The 18,018-nt window shown below is 39.1% G+C and overlaps 1 long non-coding RNA gene across 1 annotated transcript; it reads right to left on the reverse strand.

Moving 5' to 3' along the window:
- Window positions 1–101: 101 nt before the first annotated feature.
- LOC143273198 (uncharacterized) lies at window positions 102–2,271 on the reverse strand. The gene is made up of 3 exons (XR_013051091.1): window positions 2,190–2,271; window positions 1,294–1,373; window positions 102–199 (listed from the first exon to the last, which is right to left on the reverse strand). It is a non-coding gene; the product is annotated as an uncharacterized LOC143273198 (long non-coding RNA).
- Between the last annotated feature and the right edge of the window lie 15,747 nt (window positions 2,272–18,018).

The following is an 18,018-nucleotide window of genomic DNA, read 5'->3' on the forward strand; positions in this document are numbered from 1 at the left end:
GGAAGTCGCTTTGGACACCAGGCTGGCCTCGAACTCACAGAGATCCATCTGCCTCTGCCTCCCGAGTGCTGGGATTAAAGATGTGCGCCACCACCGCCTGGCTCAATATTTACATTTATACCATAGACCGGGACACTCTCAGTCTTGCTCAGCAAAGTTTCAGTTTGTAGTGGTCAGCAGCCGATGGAGAGAGAAACACCTGGTCACATATTGAGAAGAATCTGAGTGCTGAGCTCTAAGCAGGATGACTATATTAACATACCTCCACCACGGCTCAGGGAAGATCATGGAAGAGGAGTCAGAAAGGATAGAAGACCTGCAGGATGGGGAGGAGTGCTGTGAAATGCTATTGTCTGCACATGGCATGGCCATGGCAATCATGACGTCACAGCACTGTGGTTACCTGCATAGATCTATACAAGATCAAGCCAGCCCAAATTCTAACATGGTAGATGGTCTCCGGGTCTCATCCCATGCTGAGGAATGTTGTGGAATATTATTTTAACTGTGTAAAGGTGTGTTGCATTTGTTTCTGCTGCTTTTGTTAATGATGGAAAGATGGGTTACATTTGTTTGATTAAATAAAATTAACCCGGGGTCAGGAGGCTGAGTCAGCAACTAGCTGTCAGGAAGTGGTAGGGAGGAACTAAGTGTAGTGACGGTTCTTTAGTGGGGGTTGAGCAGAAGGATGTCCCTTTTTGGGAGACACAAGCAAGGAGAGAAGGTTAGCTATTGCTAGTCAATCTCTCTGAGCTAGCAGGATTTCACCTCAACCTTTGAATCCGGAGTTCTCTAGAACTATAGAGATTTAGATAAAGTGTCCCTTAGCAGCCTCGGTAGAGCTGGTGCCTGAGGGAGCAAAATTCCTGCCTGGCTGAACCGCTGTGGGTAGCTGCAGAGTTGCAATGGCCCACTGGGACAGCAGCTGTTTAAGGTGCAGCCACTGCATTGAATGCAAGTCAACTGAGGAGCTATTGGCAGTGGGCAGTTGCTGGGGGATGGAGAATCCTTATTGAATAAGGAATGGCCACTGATAGGATTCCCGTGCTCCAATGGATGCCGCCTCCATGCACATATGAACAACTTTAGCCTGACTTGGTGAGTTATTAAAAAAAAAAAAAAGACATGAAGTTGGGAGGAGGTGTTATGGGAGAACATGAGAGAAATTGAAAGAGGGTATGGGGGGTAGATATGATCATATTTCATTGTATACATGTATGAAAGCCTCAAAAGTACTGAAGAATTTTAAAAATCAAAATGAGAAGTAGAGTAATAAAATAAATCTTCCCGTACCTCAAATCTAGATGGAAGTTGGTGTGTCCCTCAGTATTTGCTTTCTCTCTCTAGTGTCCTTTTTTATTAGCACATATGCCCTGTGCAAAATAACAAGTGTGTTTTGACATTTTCACACTTATACGTCGTGTATTTTGATCTCATTCACTCCCCTCATTCTTTTCTGAAATATCTTACAGAAAATCTCATTTATCTTTCTATCTCATCACTACACATTCAGTAGACATCTTTAAAACATTAATGCTTCCTGTGTCTATAATACCATTGTTTACATAATCTGTATGGTGTCTTTTTGTATCATTTACTCTTCAATTACATCCCATTTAACATTTTAAATGATATGCTAATATAACAAATGACCTTATACAATACCTAATTGTTTTATGCATGGAATTTGTCTCACAAATATTTTTATTTCCTTTGGTGCAGATCTGTTGGTGATAAGAAATCCCTCTCAGATTTTATTTGAAAGGTAACTTCATACCATTCTTATTCTTGAAAGCTTCACTGGGCATCTAAGCTCTAAGATTGCACGTCGACTCTTGGTTGCTAAAGATGGTGTCTATGTCCTGTCACTCTTTAGTTTGACCTTTCTTTAGAGTACCTGTCCTATCTGTCTGCCTACTTATAACATCGGCTCTCTGTCTTTGATGTTCTGTAGTTTCATAATTGTGTACTAAGTAGCCCATTCCTTTAAATTTACCTTGTTTATGATTAAAGATGTGAGACGAGAATTAACTATCTTCCAATACCTCTGGAAATTAACAGTTATAGACTCTATAAATATTTTTTATTTTCTTTTATTATTATTATTAAGAAATTTTCTATTCATCTTACATATCAACCACAGGTCCCCTCCTCCCACCCCTCCCCCGCAACCTACCCCCGATTCCTACCTCTTCCAAGTCAAGGTTTCCCATGGGGAGTCAGCAGAGCCTGACACATTCAGTTGAGGCAGGTCCAAGCCCCTCCCTCCTGCACCAAGGCTGCACAAGGTCACACTTTAGTCACTGGGCTCCAAAAAGCCAGCTCATGCACCAGTGATGGATCCCAATTCCCCTGCCTGGGGCTCCCCCCAAACTGTTTAAGCCAAACAACTATCTTGTATATCCAGAGGGCTCAGCACAGTCCCATGGGGCCTCCACAGCTTTTGGTCCATAGTTCATGGGTTTTCTTTAGTGTGTTGGTCATCTCTGTATGTTTTCACATCATGATCTCAATGTCCCTTGCCTATAGAAACCCTCCTCTCTCTCTTCGATTGGACTCCTGGAGTTCAGCCTGGTGCCCAGTGGTGGATCTCTGTATCTGCTTCCACCAGTAACTGGATCAAGACTCTATGATGACAGTTAGGGTATTCACTAATCTGGTTACCAGAGTAGACCAGTTCAGGCACCCTCTCGACTATTGCTAGTAGTCTAAGGTGGGGTCATCTTTGTGGATTCCTGGGGACTTCCCTAGCACCCTGTTTCTTCCTATTCCCATGATGTCTTCATTTATCATGGTATCTCTTTCCTTGCTCTCCCATTCTGTCCCTGTTCCAGCTAGAACCTCCCATTTCTTTATGTTCTTGTCCCCCATTCCTTGCCTTCATTACCACCCCACCCCAGTTTGCTCATGTGATTTTTCTAAGTAGCATCAATCAGCTACGTATTTTGAAAGTTCAGTGGAATGTAAGATAGGCTGTATCTTACACTCCACGTTGTCTTTCATCTTGAAATCTCCTCAGAACACATTCTGGGTCCTTCTTCAGTTCAGTATTTCTATTTCCATTTACCCATTGAAGTTATCCTTGGATTTTATGTTTTCAATGGTAGTATTTCATTTTCCCCAAGTCTCCTAGTTGTCTTTAGATCTCGTATTTCTTGTTCACATTCTGTCACTTAATTTCTTGCTACATATTAAACATTATTTTGTAACCAGAACGGCTATGTCTCTGAGCTTGCTGTATATTTTGTTTTCCTGCTTTCTCTCACTTACACTCCTTCTTCTCCATGGTGGCATTCTTTTTCCTCAACCCCTTTTGAGTCTGTGACTAGCTTCATGGCCCTATTTGGCTTGAAATTCAGGATGTAGACAAATCTGGCCCTGAGTCTGTGATGATCCTCCTGCTTCTACTTTCCAGATGCTGGGATTGCAGATATGCACTGCCACACTGAGGTGTGTGTGTGTGTGTGTGTGTGTGTGTGTGTGTGTGTGTGTGTGTGTTTATGAAAGACCTTGAGCTTGAGCTATCTAGAAATGTTTCACAGCCTCCATTGATGTTACACTTCTTCACAGAGAATTTGCATTTAATCCCTGCTAGTTCCTGAGGTATACTTTAGCTTAGACAACAGCAAAAAACAATGCATTTGAGAGTTTTTTTTTTTTTTTTTTTTTTTTTTTTTTTTTTTTTTACTTTGCACAGGTACTAAGAACCTGAGTCCCAGACCTTCATGGGGCCCAGTTTGTTGTTTATGATTATCAGGATAATTTGTTTTGTCATCTGTCAAAGAGTCACAAGAAGGAAGTTTTCCACGGCATGTTTTACCTGTTTGCTTTTGTGGTGAAGTCTTGTGAAGGTCTGGTACCTCTCAAGTTTCTACCTGTATGTTCAGATTTTCTATTTGATTCATACTTTGGTGAGGCCTCTGGTTTTATATCTGCTTCCGTGATCCACATAGTTCAGAACAGCGTGGGAATAAAATTCAATTGAGATGCCATTTTAAGGCAGTTTTCATTTTTTTACATAGGTTCTTTTTTGCTGTGCATTTTCCTTATTTTTTAGAGTCCTAACTTAGCAAGTAATTGAATAATATTTTTCCTGTATTTTATTGAATTTCCATATTATTTACCTTTATGGGGCCTCATTATAAACTTTCTGGCAATATCCATCAAAAGAGGAATTCATATTCCAGTTGAATCAGTAAGTCACTTCTAGACATTTTGTTGGCAGAAATACACGTGTCCAAAAATCTATGCACATCTTTTTGTTCACAGTGGAAACTGGCAATGTTCCCTCAGGACTATTCCATGCTCTGTGGCTGTGCTGAGTAGATCTACATGTTCTGGCACACAGTGAGCCCAAGATTTACAGATAGATAGAAAATCAAAGGAGAAGGTAATTCTTGGTTTTTCAGAACACTTTCTCATTTACAAATTTTATTTTTAGTGTTTCAAAATATTCTTTTTTTTTTTTTTTTTTTTTTTTTTGAGACAGGGTTTCTCTGTGTAGCTTTGCGCCTTTTCCTGGAACTCACTTGGTCAAAATATTCTCAGTAGAGTGGTAATAGCAATGTTATGTGTAAAAAAGAGACAATAAAATTTGCCCTGCTGAATGTCTTTCAGCTCTAAATTTCAAAGAGCATAAATTATTATAACATTGATACATTAATAGACTTGGTATTTATTTTATGTATGGAAGTTAATTTTTTAAAAAATTTCAAGTCAGGAATGTTAATTTCATGAAGAGCTTTTGAAGTAAAAGCAATCTAATCTTTTAGGGTCTTAGAGGAATAAGTTATTTTATGCTTTATAACATTTTCCCTTTTAATACTCAGGCAATGTGTTTTTCAGAAAATACTTTAATTCTATGTAGCTTCAGTCTGGAGTTATTTTCTGGTGATAGACATTTTAAGGTCATTAGTACATGAAGCACCAATTCTATATCTACCTAGCCAGGGTGGATGATATGTGCTAGACCCGTGACTTCTGAAAAGAATGCAGTCTCTGGGTCATTTCTATAGAGCTGAAGCAAATCATTACATAATGTGTAAGATGTCTTATAAGGCAATTTGATTTTAAAATGAGAAGTAATGAAAACAGAATTTATAGTCTTGATTAATCATCCCTGAATAGATTAAACTGCATATTTTCACTAGACATCTAGAACATGAAAATAAGGGACTGAAAAAAAAAAACCTACAAGATTTCTATGATTAGTGAGAAACCACAGAAAGTTTTTGTCATGAATATCAATTTGGAACAATTATTTTTCAATAAAAGTTACATTTCAACAATCTCCCTCACTGTGCAGTGTGACACAATGGTAATCAGAAAAGATTGGAAACTTTGAAAGGTGAAATTTGGTGTGTGCGCTTGTGTGTGTGTGTGTGTGTGTGTGTGTGTGTGTGTGTGTGTGTGTGTGTGTGTGTGCCTGTGCTGGGGTTTGAGCACCAAGCACTCTCCCTACCACTGAGCTGCAAACCCAGTCCCAAATCAAGTTTATATCTAAGTAATCCTCAGTCTTCAAGAGTCAAGTCATAGGAGAGTTAGAAACTTGTGATGAACTGAAAAACTAAGGTTTTGAAGAACAAACCTGGGGCTCTTTGCTTTTCCTGGGGTGGACCCCAAGGTGTGTCCATGCCATCAGTGCTGTGTTACTGAGTACTTTCACAGACATTCTGTGACATCTCTGTAAGTAATTTACATGCAATAATAGCAATGATGCGTATATGAGAGGACAATGAAGAAGTCCGCATTCAAAGTTCATTCTCTTTTCAACTGTTTATTTCTTTTTTTTTTTGTTTATTCTTTTTTTCCCTTTTATTTTATTTTACAATACCATTCAGTTCTACATATCAGCCACGGATTCCCTTGTTCTCCCCCCTCCTGCCCCCTCCCCTTCCCCCCAGCCCACCCCCCATTCCCACCTCCTCCAGGGCAAAGCCTCCCCCGAGGACTGAGATCAACCATGAACTATGAACCAAAGGCTGAGGGGCCCCCAGCTGGATCAGGCCCTCTGAATAGGTGAGACAGTTGATTGGTTTGATCTGTTTGGGAGGCATCTAGGCAGTGGTACCGGGTCCTGTGCTCATTGCATGAGTTGGCTGTTTGAAACCTGGAGCTTATGCAGGGACGCTTGGCTTAGTCTGGGAGGAGGGGACTGGACCTGCCTGGACTGAGTCTACCAGGTTGATCTCAACTGTTTATTTTTAATTAGCATACAAAGTAACGGGTTTCCTCTTAGCATTTCCATAATACCTGTTGTTGATTAAATCCTGCCCTCCTCCACCTCTCTGCTTCCCTTCTTGTGTGTGCTCGTCCACTCTCACTGTTCCATCTTTCACCTCCACGTCACGTTTCTCCCCCATCCCCCCATAGCTTCTTGATTGTCTTGCTGTGTAAGCCACTTAGTCTACCCTCTCTTGCCTTTTATAGGCTCTGAAACTGTTCATTTGGGTCGGGGGTTCTGTTCCTTGAATGTCTGAGGAGCTTACTGGTAAAACACTGGAGCCCGGAGCCTTTTGGAGTGAAACTTCTGCCTCCCATATTTCTACAGTTACTGTTCTATGCCAGCTTCCATTTCTTCACGAGCAATTTTGGTACCTTTATTTTTGCAGTGGCCTTTTTGTTGTAAGTTTAGTTTTTAAAATACAGTGTTATACATTATGCTTTATTATAATTTTCAATCTCTTCTATACCTATGCTTGGCATTTACTTATTTTTAATTTTATCTGTTTCCATTTTTATAATAGTGTGAAACCATTTGAATTTATATATAAGTAAGATGTAAAACATAAATCTGAGAAGTCAGAAACCCAAACATTAACAGCAGGGGTTCCTGGGTTGTTAAATTATACATGGTCCCATCACTGTGAGTATTTTCACTGTATTCTGAATGCTTTGATTTTGACTTGAGGAAACATAGTTGTTTTTTTTTTTTTTTTTTTAACCATACACAACATGTTGTGGCCATCAACATTTGTGTCCCAATGGTACTTTAGCTGTGTGTTCTTTTTGTTTCCCAGTTATGGGGTGCTGTCATGGAGAAGTGATATCAACTATTGCTGTGGAAGCTGATCCTAAGGCAAATTTCTAGGTACTAAGTAGGCAACAGAAATGAAATGTATATTTGTATACTCCTTTTCAGAAATTTGACTTCCAGGTATTTTTTTCTGATAAAACAATACAATGTACATATAATAATATACTTGTAAATAGTATATTTTATGTACTTTACATATACTGCTTATATATTTGTATATATTTTACTATATATATTTTATGTACATTATATAGTACTTTATTGCTATATATAATGTTTAGAGCTACTGTTTTGTTGATACTCATGTTAGTTTTCTCATTCCTGTGTCAAAATGCCTGTCAAAAACAACCAAAGGAGGAAGAGTTTTGTCTCACAGTTTGAAGGTACAGTCCATCATAGTAGGGGAGTCAAGGGCGTGAGGCAGCTGGTCATAAGACACCTGCTGCTAGAAAGGAATGAGAGACAAATGCCAACACTCAGCTTGCTCTTCCTTTTTATTCAGTTCTGGACTCCAGCCTATGATAAGATGCAGCCTACATTCAGGGCAGCTCTTCCATATTCAGTCATACCTTTCTGAAAACACAGTTATAGACACACCCAGAACTACAAATCAGGGTTTACCATCACAAGTCTGAGATTTATTTAAGTCAGCTTTGAAAGGCATACAGATAAAAGCACAAATGCCACCAAGGATAATTATATGCAGCCTGCATTACTTAATGGCAGGGCAATGTCCTAAGAATAGAGCATCGGGTGATTTTGTCATTGAATGCCATCATGGAGTGCACTTACACAAACCTAGAAAGTCTGGGCCAATCACTTGACACGGCCTCTCATGCAGTGAAGGGACATGATGGGGCTGGAGAAATGGTTCAGTGATTAAGAGCACTTGCTGCTCTTGCAGAGGACCCCAGTTCAGTTCCCAGGACCCACTGCCTGTTGCTCCATGGAGTTTGAGGGATGCTATGCCTTTGACTTCCATAAGCTCTTGCACTCATGTACACACACCCACAAGGAAAAATGACAAAATCAGTTTGTCTTTTGTTGGATTTTTTTGTATTTTTTTTAGTATTTTTTATTTAAAAATTTTAAATGCATTTTGATTGTATTTTCCCTGTCCCCAACTTCTCCCGGATTCTTCTACCTCCCCATCCACCCAACTCTTTCTTTCTCTCTCTCTCTCTTCTCTCTCTCTCTCTCTCTCTCTCTCTCTCTCTCTCTCTCTCTCTCTCATTCCTTTACTCTCTCAGTCTCTTGCTCTATCTAAAGAAAAAGCAATAAAAAAGACAAAATAAAAATATGAAAATAAAAACAAATAAACCAACAAAAAAACCCAGTAAGACAAAAATATTACCAAAACCACACAAAAACATGGAAAATATTTTGTATTTTGGGCAATTACTCCTGGGCATGAGGCATACCCTGGAGTGTGGTCAGTATACTCAATGACCCTCTATTGGAGAAAACTGAATTTCAGTCTTTTAGCAGGTATCATTTGTAAATAGCTTCTTGATTAGGGGTGGGGTTTGTGTCCACTTTTCCTTCTTACAAAAACAGAGATGGTAAAGAGGGGATCTAAAAACTGCTACCTGTGTGATACATTATACAGTTTTATAGTCATTTTTTTCTATAAAATGGCATCCATGACATCACTAGGTGATAGGAATTTTAATCTTATGTGACCACCACAATAATGTGTTCTTTTGTAGATGTAAATATAATCATACTGTAGATAAATGTATCTGCTTAGGAATTTTAGAAACATATAAGACTATTGACTATATTTTAAGACACGGAAGAAAATGTCCATCCTTAACACCTCCTGCTACAGTGTGTCATGCTTTCTCATTCTGTTTCTCTTATTACTGAAACATACTTATCATTAATCCTAATCTGGTATTGGAAGCATTATTTCAGTTAAAAGTGTTTTTAAAGTCATTTTATGTTTCTCTTGGGAACTTTGTTTAGGAAGTTTGTCTCAAATGACTACTTCTACAAATAGTCCCAAATTTGGAACAATCCATGTATTATACATCTGCTGCATTTCCACAAAAGTTTGCATGTTTTTTATTGAAATGTAAGAAGATTGATAGAGAACTATGATTGAAATAGTTTTAGCATGGCCTTCCCTGGGATGGTCTCAATTCTCCCATGGTAACATTTTCAGAGATGATTAAACCTCAGAAGACACAGGATGAGGTGCTCTTGTCTTTCCAGCATCATGAGCCAAAGCAGCTTGGAGCCGTTCTGCTTCAAGCACGAGCAGTTGGTAAAAAATAAATGATCTGGGGCTGGAGAGTTAGCTCAGCAATTATGAGCACTTGTTGCTCTTGTAAAGGACATGTGCTTAGTTTGCAGAATCTAAAGGCACACAGCCATCCACAGCTCCAGTTCTAGGGGATCCAGTGCCCTCTTTTGCAGGCACCAGGCACACATGTGGACATACACACGTGTGGGCAAAACACTCATACACGATGACTACAAGGTAACCCTATCTTTTAGACATAACAAGACTGATGGACATATGAACTCACAGAGATTGTGGCAGTACAAACAAGACCTGCATAAGTTCAAACCAGATAAGACCCCAGCACTGAGAGGAAGAAGTAGGGTTCCACATTTAACCAAGAAACTATTTGAGTAGTAGTCCAGTCATCCTTGTTCCACATCTAGCATCTTCCTATGAGTGAGTACATACCATATTTGTCTTTCTGAGTCTGGGTTACCTCACTCAGGATGATTTTTTCTAGATCCATCCATTTGCCTGCAAACCGTATGATGTCATTGTTTTTCTCTGCTGAGTAGTATTCCATTGTGTATATGTGCCACAATTTATTTATCCATTTTCAGTTGAAGGGCATCTAGGTTGTTTCCAGGTTTTGGCTATTACAAACAATGCTGATATGAACATAGCTGAGCAAGTGCTCTTGTGGTATGATTGAGCATTTCTTGGGTATGTGCCCAGGAGTGGTATAGCTGGATCTTGGGGGAGATTGATTCCCAATTTTCTAAGAAAGCGCCATATTGATTTCCAAAGGGGTTGTACAAGCTTGCATTCCCACCAGCAGTGGAGGAGAGTTCCCCGAGTTTCGCATCCTCTCCAGCATAAAGTGTCTTCAGTGTTTTTGATCTTGGCCACTCTGACAGGCGTAAGGTGGTATCTCAGAGTTGTTTTGATTTGCATTTCCCTGATGATTAGGGATGTTGAGCAATTCCTTAAATGTCTTTCAGCCATTTGGGTTTCCTCTGTTGAGAATTCTCTGTTTAATTCTAAAGCCCATTTCTCAATTGGACTGTTGGTCGTTTTGATGTCTAATTGAGGCTACCTGGAAAATGGGACCCCAAAAAAAGACACGGAGAAATGGACGAGATCTACATGAACAGCCTGGTCATGAGTGGGAACAATGAAGGGCGATGATCGAGGGAAAGAGAGTGGGAGATCCTAGCTGGATCAAGAAAAGAGGGGGAGAACAAGGAATAGGAGACCATGGTAAATGAAGACCACATGAGAAGGTGAGAAGGGGAGGAAGCAGAGAGCTAGGGAGGCCCACGGAGATCCACAAAGATACCCCCGCAAAAGACTGCTGGCAATGGTCGCGAGACAGCAGGAACTGACCTATTCTGGTGATGGGATGGCCAGACACCCTGATAGTTGTGCCATAAACCCCATCCAAGGACTGAGGAATCTGAATGCAGACATCCACGGCTGGGCCCCTGGTGGAGCACTGGGAGTCTAATTAGTGAGAAAGAAGAGGGTTTATATGAGCGAGAATTGTTGAAGCCAAGGTTGGATAAAGCACAGGGACAAATAACCAAATGAATGGAAGCACAGGATCTATGAACCAAAGGCTGAGGGGCCCCCAACTGGATCAGGCCCCCTGCATGCGTGAAACAGTCATTTGGCTTGATCTTTTTGGGAGGCAGCTGTGCATTGGTGCCGGGTCCTGGGCTCGTTGCATGAGTTGGCTGTTTGAATCCTGGGACTTATGCAGGGACACTTGGCTCGGTCTGGGAGGGGGCGAATGGACCTGCCTGGACTGAGTCTACCAGGTCGACCCCGGTCCTCGGGGGAGACCTTGATCTGGAGGAGGTGGGAATGGGGGGTGGGCTGGGAGGAGAGGGGGGCGAGAGGGGGAGAACAGGGGAATCTGTGGCTATTATGTTGAACTGAATGGTGTCGTAAAATAATAATAATAAAAAAAGAAACTATTATATCCTCTTATGATTCTACATGTAATATTTACTTTTTTTGATGTACCTTTTATCTGACTACTCATAATAAAAACTTTCTTGCTCAGAATATCCTCATACCTAAAAAAAAAAAAAAGAAAGAAACTATTTGTAACCAATAGCTGTTACAAGAGAAAAAAAAATCAATTTTCAAATGGAGAGTCATCAGATATAGTAACCACACTCCAAGGCAGTCTGCATGTCCAGGAGGAGTTGGCCAACATAAAACAAAGTCTATGGTTTTTGTTTGGTTGTTTTTTTTGTTTTGTTTTGTGTGGGGTTTTTTGGTGTGTGTGTGTGTTTCTTTGTCATTTATTATTATTATTATTATTATTATTATTATTATTATTACTATTTATTTCATTTGTGTGGGGTTTTTAAAGGAAGAAAACATAAAGCATAAAGTTGGTTAGGTAGGGAGGTGGAGGAAGATCTGAGAAGAGTAGGGGGAGGGGAACCACAATCAGAATATATTGTATAAAAAAATCTATTTATAATAAAAATATTGCTCAGGATGTAACAAAAAGAGATGAGAAATTGGAATATATAAAGACAAAATCAATAGTATGAGAATAAAAAAGAAATTAACATATATCTGGGATAAATTCTAGAAGAGAAGGATAAGCAGAAAGAGGCCTCAACTATAATAATGGTGAAAGATAATTTTATCAGAATTTAAGAGAATAAGCTTTATGTTGAAGGTAAAATAAAAATAAACCCACCTATAGCATAGTATAGTAAAATTGTTTACTTGTGCTAAAACCAAAGAAAAAACTCTAAAACATCAGAGAAAATTACCTACAAAAGAACAATAGCAGAGTTTCAAATGAAATATCACAACTGTAGGAGCTGGAAGCCTGTGAATTATATGCTGAATGGGCCAAAAGGAACTAAGGATCAATGCTGAGGTCTACACCTGGAGAGGCAAACACTAAAATGTGTGGGGAAAATGAAGTAATTTTCAAACTAAAGCAAAGGGAGTTAGAATTATGAGTCTTCACAAAATGAAATGATTTGGAGAAAAGAAGCTGAAGAGAAAAATAAGGAGCTGAAGAGTAGCGATGAGGAGGAAACTGGACAATGTAAGGTTAGACACAATCATCTCTATCACATCCCCAATGAAAGCAGCACTGATGGTAGCCGACTGTTTGGGGGGATACAACACAATGAACTGGAAAGTATATTTAACAGAGAAAGCAGGAACAATGAGGAATCAGAATTGAAATGGTGTAGGTGATAGGGCACTTGATGGTTATGTTGTAAGAGCACATTGTAGTTTTTTCTGTAGGACAGGATCTACATGCGCATGACATTAATTAATGGCTTGTTGTGAGTCAACCTTCAATCTAGATGTCATCCACAGGACTAGATCAGGAAGAATGTAAGACTTGGTGCTCTTGATGTTTGGAAACTTCCCTATGCTATAGAGAGGAGAGGATAAGGACCAGCATCATTAACCTCAGAGACTAGACTGATCACCTGACCAGAGGGGCACCACTAGGCTTTGGAATGATGGACTGCATTCTTTTACCCTTCCTGTACAACATGCTGGTTAGAGGTGAGATGTTAAGATGTGAATCCACTGTTTTTTCAGATTGCTGACTTTCCAAATGAAACACAGTTTAAGATTCAATTCCTGTTTACCTCGGTTATTTTGGCCTGTGTGTCAGATGGCACAGACTAGGTTACATAAGGTCTTTGCTCTGCTCAAGAAGAAGAGAGATTCTGTCCTAACAATTACATATTTAAAATTAAACTACTAAAATAAAATATAATACATAACTTTCTTATTGATAGAGGAAGCAAACAAGGAGTTGAAATGCAATATTAGTAATCAAAAAGGAAGAATAGAAGAGAAAAGAGGTAAAAATATAGTTAAGTAGGCAGGTAAGGTGATAAGAATAAGTTTAAATTCACAATAATTAAAAATGTGGAACTTAAAAATTCATTTAAACTAGAGATCCTTAAATCAGATTAAGAAAGCCTCACCAAATATAGCTATGTGGTGTTTACCAGATACATATACCAGGGCTGGTAATATAGTTCAGAAAAAGCATTTGCTCAGCGTGCTCAAGGCCCTGGCTTTAATACTCAGTGTACACATAAGCAGACACACACACACACACACACACACACACACACACACACACACACACAAGTTAAAACAATATCCAAAGAAGAACAAACATATGTCTAAATCTTTTTTTTTTTTTTTTTTTGGTTTTTCAAGACAGGGTTTTTCTGTGGAGCTTTGTGCCTTTCCTGGAACTCACTTGGTAGCCCAGGCTGACCTTGAACTCATAGAGATCCGCCTGGCTCTGCCTCCCGAGTGCTGGGATTAAAGGCATGTGCCACCACTGCCCGGCCATATGTCTAAATCTTAATGAGAAAAAGAAGAAAAGTCAAAGATAGAAACTATCTCAGATAAATGCTAATTAAAAGAATAGAAATTTAGTAATATTGTCAGATAAAATCTATTTTAAAGACATTATGCAATGACACAGATGGACATTACCAGGAAGTAAAGCCATGCTAAACTTGTATGAAATTAACAAATATATAAGGCAAACGTTGTGTGGTGGTTTGAATGAGAATGGCCCCAATTGGTTCATATACTTGAATACTTGGTCCCCAATTGGTGGAACTGTTTGGGAAGGATTAAGAGGTTTAGCCTAGTTGGAGGAAATGTGTCACTGGAGGTGGGGTTGGAGATTTCAAATAACTCATGAGATTTCTAGTTCTCTCTCTTTCTGCCTTGTGGTTGTGGATCAAGATGTGAGCTCTCAGTTTTCCTTCATTCTACCTACATGGACTCTAACCCTCAGAAACTATAAACTAAATTAAGTGTTTTCTTTTATGAGTTGACTTGGTCATGGTGTTTTACCACTGTAATAGAAGATACACTACTATTATTGTAGAGAGAAGTAAACAGATCCATGCATTATAGGAGAGTCTATTTCTCTCTTTCAGAAAGTGGTATATCAAGTTCATCAACAGTGGATAAGTGTAACAGAGAGTTGAATTGTTTATACAGAGGAATACAGCCAATATTTAGATATTTGGCATTCTTTTGAAGAACATGTGAAATATATATGTATAATAAAATTGTGCATTTAGTAAGTCATAAAACAAGTCTCAAAAACTCTAAAAAAGACATGTAGATTATCCACTGATATAAATATTCTGTCATAAAAAAAACCCTACAGATCAGTTAAAGAAAGACTAACCATCCTCTATACAAAGACAACAAATTCAAATGATTTGTGTCAGTGGAAGTCACAACAGAAAACAAATCATCTCTAGAAAGGAATGAAAACACAATGTTGATCAACCAAACCCTTAATGTTATAAAGTAGCTATCTTAGTGACTTTTTATTGCTGTACTAAAATGCCATGACCAAGGCAATTTATAGAAGGCAGAGTTTATTGGGGGTACAGTTGCAGAGGGCTCAAGACCCTCATGATAGGGAGCATGGCGGCAGGGAGCAGGCATGGCACTGGAGCAGTAAATGAAGGCTTACATCCCAAGACACAACTATGAGGCGGGGGAGGGGGTGGGTGGGGAGAGAGAGAGAGAGAGAGACAGAGAGAGAGAGAGAGAGAGAGAGAGAGAGAGAGAGACAGAGAGAGACAGAGAGAGACAGAGAGAGACAGAGAGAGACAGAGACAAAGAGACAGAGACAGAGAGAGACTAACTGGGAATGGTGGGGGCTTTTGAAACCTGAATTCCTGCCACCAGTGTCATATCTTTTCCAATAAGGCCATACCTCCAAATCCTTTCCAAACTGAGCCACCAACTGGGGACCAAGGATCCAAACATATGAGCCTGTGGGGGTATTCTCATTTAAACCACCACCGCAGTATTTTGAGAAATAACCATATTCCTAAAGTAAATTTAAAAGACAAAAAATTTAAAATTCCCCAAATTAGCATACAACTCAAGGAGTTAGGGAAATAAGAACAGAATAAACTCAAAGAGTGCAATAATAAAAAGCAGAAAGTAAAATGGGAAATAAATCAGAAAGGAAACAAATTATCTGCAAAATAATTTTTTGAAGAACCCCCCCCCAGCTTTTAATAATATAAAGCCTTATGATTAACGATGTCACCAAAAGTGACATTAGAAATAAAAAAGAATTTTAAGTCTAGCGACTATGCACTTTAAAATCTATGATAATCTTTGCCAATAAGTTTGAAAGATTAGTGGAAGTAGATAGACTCTTAGAAAAATATAACTCCTGCTAACCTACTCAAAGAAACAGAGAAAATCAGTCCTGACTTTAAAAATTTGGGAAAAAAAAAGCTATTACCCATTAAAATATTGGCTCTAACTATTTCATTAATTATTCTCATAAAATACTAAGGAACCAATAATTCTTCTCTTATATAATGTGTTCCAGCAACTAAAATAGAAGGCAAATTCTCTAGTTCCTTTTATGAGGCCAGTATAATCTTGTTATGAAGATCGGTCAAGGACACTATGAGGAAAAGTGTGCGCAGCTCTCACTCATCAACATTGCAGGAAAAGTCCTCAATAAAGTGACAGTGCCTCCAAACCAGGGACAGGACAAATGATTTGGCATTAATAGTCTAACAGAACATATGTATTAATTCAGTTTACTACGTGAACAGATCCTAAATTATGTCATCATCCCTAGATAGGACAAATATTTTTCAAAATTCAGTCTTCTGAGGCTGGGGATGTAGCTTAGCTCTGGAGTACTTGCTTAGGCTGTGCAATGCCCTGAGTTCAATGCTAAGCACTGCAATAAAGATAAGCAAAGTGAAATTACAAAAAAAAAATGAAAGCAAACCAGCAGTCATCAAAGATAAAAACTTGGAAGAAAGCAGAAATCAAAGAACTTCCCTATGACAACACATTTGACTCACTTAGCGGGAAGGTAAGGCGGTCCGCTGAGACTGTCTTGATTACTGAACTGAGTGCTTGCCAGAGCAACAAGACAAACCTTGCAATTCTGCAAAGAAAGACTGAGCAGGAAGAAGTGAACTGTATACAGGCTTGGTGTGTGGTAACTTCTGCTTTATTTAAGCACATGGTTTGGTACTCACACAATGACAAAGTCTCCTAATGGAGAGTTTTCTAGAAAATGTGCCTGGGTCATTAGTGATGAGGAATAATCCAAGTTTCATCTCCACCACACAGGGCTCCAGAATGCAGTTCGTAAAAATGACAGTTATAGACAAATCTGAGAAAAAATAATCTGGAAACCAGCTGCAAATATCTTGGAATTCAAATGACAAATAAGCATTACAAATTATCAGAGGGAATATTGATTATTTATTTAATTAATGAAGTAGCTACCAGATGTCTCTCTGTTACTATCTACATAAATTCCTGATGGGTTAAAGACCTATTATAGAAAATAAACTATAAGCATGCTAGAAAGAAAAGCAGCATGCGGGCTGGAGAGATGGCTCAGTGGTTAAGAGCACAGACTGTTCTTCCAAAGGTCCTGAGTTCAATTCCCAGCAACCACATGGTGGCTCACAACCATCTGTAATGATATCTGCTGCCCTCTTCTGGCCTGCAGGGACACATGCAGACAGAACACTGTACACATAATAAATAAATATTAAAAAAAATAATAATTAAAAAAAAAAAAAAAGAAAAGCAGCATGTTATTTGAGATAATTTCCCCCCCGTTTTTCTGAGATAAAGTCTCACTATGTAGCCCTTGCTGGCCTGTAACTCACTATGTAGATCAAATCTGCCTTCAACCTCTGCCTCTGTCTCATATGTTCTGGGGTTTACAGGTACATACTACCATGTCCAGCCTTATTTTTAGTACTTCTATATTACTGAAATATTTCACCTTGCAAAAAAGGAATATTTAAGAAAGAAGTAGGTAAATCAGATGTTTAGAGGAATGATATTATTTGTGTGTGTGGGGGTGTAGTTTCTGAAAATATAAGGGGAAAATATTCATTAGTAATCCTAAGGAGGCCTTGTTTTTACTTTCCTATGGCTAAAATAGCAAGGAGAGACAGAAAGCCATATGCCTTCCAGCTGAGGAATTCACTAACACACTATAAACATGAGAAAAATGAAGCCTGTCCCTTATGGTCTTTTTGTGTTGTGTTCTTTATGATCATGTCTTTTAGGACAAGGAGGTAGGAATCCAACTCCAATTTGCTTAAGCAAGGATTGCACGTTTGTTTGGCTTCTGTGAATGGAAAGCCCAGTGGCAATATTAATAAACAGGTAGGCAGTTTTAAGGCATTAGTGTGAGCTCTGTAAGTCTACTCACCCGTTTAGTCCACACATTGGCCCTAAGCAGGTTGACTCTGTTACTATTGCCATCTTGCTGATACACAGACAACAGAAATCAACTGAGCATCAAAAGAGAATGAATATGCGCTCATGTTCAGGAAGCAGCCAGACTGGGGTTTAAACTCTTCCAAATCAGGCCATGAATTCATGCTCCTTATGTCTATCAGTTGTTGCTTCTGCAGAACCCTATTGCTTTCCATAATGCATCAAAAAGGTGATAAGGCTCGGGTGATTGAGCTTTGGGTGAAGAAGTGTTCAGGTGACATAGAAAAAGCTGACGTCACTGGCTCCATGATCAGAAGAGTACTCAGGAACCAGAGGCATCTGGTATACATCTCTGACATACGTGGTGTGAACACTTGATCCACAACTCCTGGGGTGTTGCTGAGGTCTGCAGTTGCTCACTCACTCGGCAGTGCTTCATTTATTCAGAGAAACCCATAAAGGGGTGAAATACTAT

This window comes from Peromyscus maniculatus, chromosome 5 (genome assembly GCF_049852395.1).
Source record: "Peromyscus maniculatus bairdii isolate BWxNUB_F1_BW_parent chromosome 5, HU_Pman_BW_mat_3.1, whole genome shotgun sequence".
NCBI classification, from domain to species: Eukaryota; Metazoa; Chordata; class Mammalia; order Rodentia; family Cricetidae; genus Peromyscus; species Peromyscus maniculatus.